The sequence below is a fragment of the Lissotriton vulgaris genome, chromosome 10 (assembly GCF_964263255.1).
Source record: "Lissotriton vulgaris chromosome 10, aLisVul1.2, whole genome shotgun sequence".
Classification (NCBI taxonomy): domain Eukaryota; kingdom Metazoa; phylum Chordata; class Amphibia; order Caudata; family Salamandridae; genus Lissotriton; species Lissotriton vulgaris.
In genome coordinates, this window is record NC_141698.1 from 868,003,039 (window position 1) to 868,009,038 (window position 6,000).

Sequence of the window (6,000 nt, forward strand, 5' to 3'; positions counted from 1 at the left end):
TAATGTGCACAAAATAAGTACTTTTGTTGTTGTCAATGTGTTTATTTTGAAGGCACGCAACCGCATACAAGTTTTCATTGCTCTTTTTTTCAATGAGATGCATCACCATCAGAACCCTACATTCAGGAGATAATTTTAAATGTGTAGGCTTGCCAAAGTCGATGGTCACACTATCAGAATGATATCTGCTGAACCAATAGTGTCCAGAAACTGGGTTATAAACTTGGGAGGCTATGCACAATATCAGTTTAGTAAACACAATCTGTTTTGGTCAAAAGACAATTTTGAGAGCATCTCTTTTGAACCTTATTAGCTATTGCACAATCAGCAGGCAATCCTCAGTACCAACAATCTTTAAGTAAAGGACAAATCACCAGAAGATTCCTAAAACAACCTAGAAAAATAAAGAACATCTAGCGAGCAAAAAGACCCTAAGATTATCAAAAGAAGATAAGGGGAACTAGAGAAATGAATTCTTAAAACCAAACTCATGGTGGAGGCGCAGTGACATACGTGGACCACTGCAGCAGTGGTCAGACCATGATATTACGACTATGGCGGTCGGACCACAATAGGACCGCTGCAAGCACCAGGGATCTGGGATCCCTGGCAGTGGCATGGCAGTAAGAGGGCCACGCCATGCTGCAGTATATTACAAGGTTCCTCACAACAAACCTTTTCATGGTTGTGTGCCCGCCATTAAAAAGTTCGAAGTGAGAAACATAGGAGGTCCTTCAGGGCCCCTGTTCTCTCAGGCCATGAGATGTATGCAGGGGGGCACATGGTGTGCCCCCTGTCTGCATGCACCCTCTTTCCTGCATGGCATGAACTTTATAGTCCATTCCATGCAGGAACGGGCTTTGGCGCTACCATTGCAGCACCTTTTTAATAGGCACCACCATGGGAACGCAAAAGGGCCAACCCGCCAGACCACAGGATAACTCTTAATCGGGCAGGCGGCCGGTGGTAAGGTTTTACGGTGTGGGTCAGAGGCATGGCAGCCACTCCAACACTACCAAACCCCTTTTCTATTTTTTTTTTTTTGCTTTTTAGAATCATCCTGCAGGGCATAGCTGAAAGATTTATCATGGAAAGTTGCACCAAAGTCAAATAGGCTTGCCACAAGGGTCAACTGAACAGGCTTTTTGAGTAGCAACAAAATCACTTAGAGGAACAACTTGATTTTATTACCCAGGGAGATCACGCCTTGGGTAGAATGATTTGGGCAATTGTACCTGACTGGTAGAGGTCTGGAAGTCCAAAAATGTTCTAACCCCATATTGTTCAAAGATGTCCTAATACATTCTTCTAAGCACCACTAAGACTCCCAGGACCGAAGAGACAGCAATTAAGATTAAGGCCTCACTCCAACAAAGGCCATTAGCAGGGCCCATCCTCTTTTAGTTGTAACTGGTCACTTGTCACTCTAGGAAACACTCCCTTGCAGATTGTAGAGTCCCTGTAGGCACACAGGAAATCAGAACTGACCCTTGTAGTCCAACTTATTTTTCATGTGTTCAAGTGGCAGTAGCTCCAACCCTTCAGGTCTCCTCACATGTCCCAAAAAGCAGATACAGTCTGTTTTTCTACTTCCCCTCTTCCACAGGTCTAAAGGATGTTTTTTGAGGAGCTGATGGTGAGTTCAACTCATGTAAAGTTTGGTAGCCAGTGGATGGGGGTGATTCTTGGACACCCCCTAACCTATTCAGAAACCCTATCCACTGTTGTAGCACATCCTGTTTGTTTTACCACAATGTGGCCCAGAATGCACTATTCTAGAGGGAATTGAACAGGTCGTCTGCCCTTGGAGAGAGCTTGTGTGCCAAGCAAGGGTATATTTATGTAAAGGAGCAATCTCTTCCTCCTAGGGTATCCCAAAACTGTACACTGACCAGCTCCACCTCCACTCGGCTGGTGCATATTGAGGTGCTAAAGAACAAAGTCTTTCCCTAACTTAGGTTTCCCATTACACTAAACTGTAGCTTCAAGTTAATTAGGTTTCTGGCACCTCCACTGCTGCCCCAAGTAGGCGCCATACCCTTCTGTTGCAATGAATGGTGTTGAATTCAGATCGATCAATAAGGGTACATGTACGTGGCAGGAGAGCAGGTAGTGGGAGCGGACGGGCTTCATCGTGTTTGAGCACTAAATGCAGGATGAAGTCTTGATGGTGGTACCACTATTGTGCAAAATGAGCCTGTGACATAGGTAATAGAGTTCCATGTCCAGTGCTCCAAATCCACTCTACATATTTGGTAGCTAAGCATTTGCCACCTAATTCTAGGTTGCTTTTCCACCCATGCTAGCATTGTTAAGTGTGTCTTAAGCATTTTAAAGAAGTGTTGTGTCAGCACTATTGGTATAGTTATAAACTTTGTCAAGATCATGATTTTCATAATGACCACCCAGTCCACCATGGACAGTGGTAATCTGGACCACCTATTGACCTGATCCCCATGTCACAATACCGCCCTGCCATAATTGTATTGGAGCCCCAGATCCGGGTCTTTATAAATCCAGATCCAAAATAATTTTCAGTGTCAGTACTCCCTGTAATGGGAGTTCCAATGTATGGGGCGTATTGCCGGGGGTTAGAGGGAAGACAATCGACTTGGACAAATTAATACCGTGGCCTGAGTAACGTTCAAACTTTATGTATTCAAGTATTATGGGTGCTAGATGTATGGCGGGGTATCGCCCATAAATCACCATATATTCTGCATATAAAGAGATGCTGAAGGATCACAGTGTGAATTTTAGGGCTGAGGCTGCATGCTGTTGACAGAGGATACCTGCGACAGGCTCCAGTGTGAGCACAGTGTGGGGATAAAGGGCAGCCCTGCCAGGTGCTTCTACTGATATACAGCTCATATGATATAATCCCATTGATTCCCACCCGGGTGATTAGGTCAATGTATAGCATTTGAATCCTTTGCAGGAAGCACTCTGGGATCCCCATATATCATAAAATAGTATGCATGTTTTCCCTCTCAATGGAATTGAAAGCCTTAACAGTGTCCAGGAGAATCAACGCTGCTTCAAGGTAAGGGTTACATTGATGCAGCTGCATAAATGTTGTGCACAGGTTATGCGTGATGAGGTGGGCCAGAAAAAATCCTGATTGATCGGCTGGCACTTTGCTAAGGAGAAGTGGCTGTTGACAGGTTGCTATATTTTGGCCAGGATTTTAACATCAGTGTTAATTAGAAATATTTGTCTATATGACTCACAGCTCTCCGGTGTCATGTCTAGTTTTAGTAGCGCAAGGATCAGTTCTTTCCTAAGGGAGGGTGGTGAGATACGTTTATTATACCCTTCCTCATACAGAGTATGCAGGTGTGGTGCAAAGATAGAGGCAAATGTTTTATAAAATTCACTTGTTACGCCATCCAGGCCTGGTGCCTTGCCATTAGGAAGCCTGTTGATGTCCAGCTGACAGCCAAGCAAGCAAAATGTTCTCTAGGTAATCTACTGTGTCATCTTCAGAGGTGGTTGTGTGAGTGTAATAGAGATGTGCAGAAAAACAAGTACTGCTGGCCAGGACATCAGAGTGTCATAGTATTCAGTGACCATGGGGGATTTAATCATAATAATCGGCACATGATCCCAGGGTTTCTTCAGTTTAGCAACCAAGCTGCACCTCGGGTGCCCCATCCACATACATTTCACTACATGATGCTTAGAATGTGTTCATATATAGTAGCAAGGGTGTGAGGGTTTGGATTAGATTCATTGTCTCGTTCAAGAGCATGTAGTGTTCATTCAACGTTCTGTAGTTGTGTACGTAGAGACTTCAATATGCCGGCTTGTGTACTGATGCAAATTCCCCTGATTGTGACCTTGAAGGCAGCCCAAAGCAAGCCTGTTAGAACTGGTGGTCTCTAGTTGGCTGAGGTAGGTACCTTACTCTAAATAGGGACACTTGCTTCTAAGTCAGGGAAAGGAAGGACACTTTCTCAGTAAGCCCCTGCTCACCCCCTCAGTAGCTTGACACCAGCAGCCAGGCTTATCTACAAGGCAAATGTGTAAGGTATTTGCAACCACTCTCTCAGTAACCCAGTGATGACACCAGAAATGGACTCCACACGAGTTTCATGATAAAACAATTGGACGTTTATAAAAAAAGATATACGATGATACCACATGATAAAAAATCCAACATATGCGTATTTGTAATATTTCACAGGGCTGGTTATTAGGCCAGCAGGCCCTTGTAGGTTCTCGCAATATTAATGAGCAATTCTCGATGATCCAATGCAGTCCTATTCTAATGCTAAGAAGTTCGTAATACAGTACTCCTGAATTCCAAGAGTAATCCAAGAGTAGGTCAGAAAGAATCCTCTTGTATTCATGGAATTCAGCATTATGCCAAGCATACCTGCTCATAGCAAAATCCTAGGGAATATAGAAGTAGTTTTGTTTTATTCCTGGAATTCATTATCAAGTCACGATTACCACAACTATACATCACAACTACTCATAGCAAAATCCTTGTGAATCTAGTCCACTGGTACAAATACAAACAGCTCACATTATTGAAATAGGACATTATGAAGATCGCATAAGTCTGAGCACGAGAGCTATCAAACATAAAATAAAAAGAAACTCAGAAAGGAAACAGCAATCTACAACATTAATATACAGATATGAGGATTACTATACAACGTTTATGTTTGTGGATCTTCAACTGCTCAAGTTCAAGTTTCAAAGCTTTATTCGACATTTGTCATAAAAGCATTCTCCTAACCCTAATACAATAAATACTACAGATAAAAATACTTTCTAAAACACATATTAAACATTGACAGTCGAATACTATACATGTTAAAAATACAAAAGGTTTTTCACAATTCATAAAAATTATTATTTTTAAAAATGACAATTCATGTGACGGAATGGTAGAATAGTAATAAGCATAATTCATTTAGTTGTATTTGACATTAGCGAGCGAGTACGGATTGCCCATGCCCATGCAAGGAATTTTGCTACAGCAACCACAAACGGTATGGAACAATGGGATTCTAGTATCCTGAGGGCTACCGATTGACTACGGGTGCCCATATTTAGGCACACTGGCTTTAGCCATTTGCGCCTAGGGCTAGCATACAGTGGGCAACAGAACAACAAATGGGAAATGTGCTCTATTTGATCCTTGCAATAATAACAATGTTCGTCCCATAATGGGGACCAGTGTTTCTTAAAAGCATTCACTGGTAATGTTCCTATGCGGAATTGGAAGTAAAGTTTCCTATCATGTGGTCGTTCAATTACGTCCCAAAATGGTTCGCATGACGGGTACATTTTTATATCCAAAAAACGAGTTGACAGTTTTGATTGGGATCCATTACAAAACATTGTTAGATACACCATTTCCCAATATAGTTCTTTCAGCTTTGCTTTCAAAGGAAAACTAGCCACATCATTAGTATCCCATAGATGTTCCAATTTCAGCTTTACAAGAAGTCCCCGTAGTTCTTTTAGCCATGGAATACAATGAAAACGATCGAACTTAACAACATCTGTCAGGGCTGCAGCATAATGGCTTAATTCAGGGGTCACCATCAGACGTCGCCAATATAAAAGAGGCCGTAGCCTAGCTATGTCCTCAATATTTTTCCTGCCAAGGTCCAACTTTAGAGGAGTTGTTCAACTGCTCATAAATGTGAGGAAACTGCGGGGCATATTTACATGACTACTGCGCCACCAGTACCTCACTTTTTGTGACGTACTGATTGCGCATGTTACTACTCCGTATTTACAAGGACAGGAAACACCACCCTGTGTGGCTTTTCCTGTCTTTGTAAATATGGCCCCTTTCCATGCAGCACTTTGATTGATTTATTATTATTATTTTTTTTTGCATTTGTAAGGCGCACAGCTACCCAGAAAGGGTTTCCCGGCGCCGAGACACAGCACAAAAGAAGATGGACGTAAGGCAGTGTGATTCGGGTTATTGTTCGAACAACCACGTTTTGATGTTTTTCCTGAACCTGGCGTAGT